We start from the raw sequence: 2188 nt of genomic DNA, 5'->3' as shown, positions 1-2188 counted from the left end.
GAGGCTGGCTTCTACCAAATGGTCCAGTTTTGCCAGCAGTGTCAAGGGAAATGCAGTGCTTATCTCCATGGCTCAGCCCTGAGTCTGGGGCTGCCCCTGTTAATGGTGTCTGGACTGTCCTGAGTAAATTACCTACAACAGCAGCCTTGATGTTCAGTGGAGGGATAAAAGCTATCAGCTGACACGCTTAGGTCTCAGAATTCTTAAATATATCAGAATTATGCTCTTGCACTTCATTAAAAAAAAAAACCCACACAGATGAATTTCTATTACGTTTCAGGCTCCTACTTAACCCATGAGGCTCTTGGACTTGCTGTGGTGGATCAAAATCACAGCTGCACAGAAGGACTGCTGGTCCAGCAGTTCAGGACACTGCATGCCTCCACCACATACACAGAGGAGTATCCCCATGGAGCAGCTCAGCCTGGTGGCCCAGGCTCAGCTGTGCAGACCCCAGTCCCCAGATAGCTTCCCTGAGCATGGAAAATTCTTCGCAGCCTTTGTAGGGCAGCTTCCCACTGGCTTCGGGTTATCAGGAGAGCCTGAGTCGCAGAATCTCCACTATTGCTGGGAGTGTGCACATCAGCTATTAAACACACCTCTAATATTCCCAGCTGCATCAGCCTTGAAATTCATGGTATTTCCATCTAAGTTTTAATCAATCAACTGCAAAACTGATTTTAAAGGCAATTTCTGACACCAAATTGGTCAGAAGAAAACAATTAAAAATCCCTGATCTGTCTGAAACAGTTCACATCTCACATGGTTTTGCCATGTGTGCAGCAGGATTATCATGGTTTTCTCTCATTTATTTATTTTTTTAATCCCTTTGTAAGACCTTCAGGTCTGTAATGCTTTGGGTTATAATGCTCCCACACAAGCTTGCCCATGGTACAGTGAGTACCCTAGTAAAATAAAAGGCCTCCTGCAGGTGGTGCTACAATGCTGCAAGTATTTTTAATTAGACTAGGCTAAAAATATGCCTCCATTATCATTTTCCCTCACATCGCAGGAAATGAAAACCTCTGTGTGAGAGTAGCTCATTATAGGCAACAAAGTTCAAACTAGCTCCAAATGAAAATGTACGGGTAAAGCATCTTGGAGACCTGGACCTAACTCAGTAGCACAAATTCACTTTCTCAACACAGCTAGCAGTTAGTTACGTAATAAAAGCATTTCTTCTCTGTCTCTAAATTCTGAGGAGAATTGTGGACTTATTCTCCATTGCCCAAAGACTTGTGCAGTCAAATATTGTCATGCAGAATGAGGCTATAAGATGTCATATATAAGAGAGGTTACCATCTTACAGCCCACAGTAGCAGTATTAATGTCCAAGCAACAGACAAGGTGGGAAAAAAACCTAAAAAATAATAATCTGCCTTCTACTGAAAAAACCTTCACAGTTTATGACTCTCTCATTTTCTACAGACTGAACAAAATAGTTAGGCTTAGCCAGTCCAGCCAAACGGGTTGCTTCTGCATAAGCAGAGCCAGGACCTCATTTTTCTTTGCCTATGAATGATATTGGATGGTCCAACAAAATGAGGGCACTATGAAGGAAACAAAGTAATCTCACAAGCAAAATACTACCATTTAAAACCTTCATCACTTTAGTAGGTTTTAAAAGAAGATTGCTATTCTGCAGATTTTCTTGTCTTTAGGAATGGGGGGTTTACATCTTTCTTATCTGCTGACAGGTTTTTTTCCTTCATTTCTTTTTTTTTTCTATTTATTTATTTACCTGTTATTGTGAAAAGAATAAGGAAATAAAAGAAAAACATGAAAAGCTAAAACCTTTTGGGGAAAAAAAGGCATAACAATGACCTTTTCTTCTTAAATGTGAAATAATATGCTTTCAAGTATTCCTACTATTGCTTCTGCTTTCAGTTTTAGTTTTTTTGTAATGCATTCTTTTCCTTTTTCCATATTTGCCAATTTGCTGCTGCCTGTGCCCATAAATCACTTCAATGTCTGCAGACCTGAGAAGCTAAGCAATTGTCCAATTTGACAAATTATTGCAATCCAGGTTGCCTTGTAGTTAAGATAACCTGGCATGGCATCCTGTGAACTTCCCCTGCTTGTGCTTGCTCAGGGAAAGAAACAATTAAGCCATCAACACAAATGCATCTAAGGCTGCCAGATCAGAAAATAAAGGAAGGCTGAATGATGATGTAGTACCAATACTTCC

This window comes from Pezoporus occidentalis, unplaced genomic scaffold, assembly GCF_034315485.1.
Source record: "Pezoporus occidentalis ecotype Australia unplaced genomic scaffold, CSIRO_AGI_Poc_V1 ctg39, whole genome shotgun sequence".
NCBI classification, from domain to species: domain Eukaryota; kingdom Metazoa; phylum Chordata; class Aves; order Psittaciformes; family Psittacidae; genus Pezoporus; species Pezoporus occidentalis.
The sequence above is the reverse complement of the archived record's forward strand: the minus strand, read 5'-3'. Positions refer to the sequence as shown.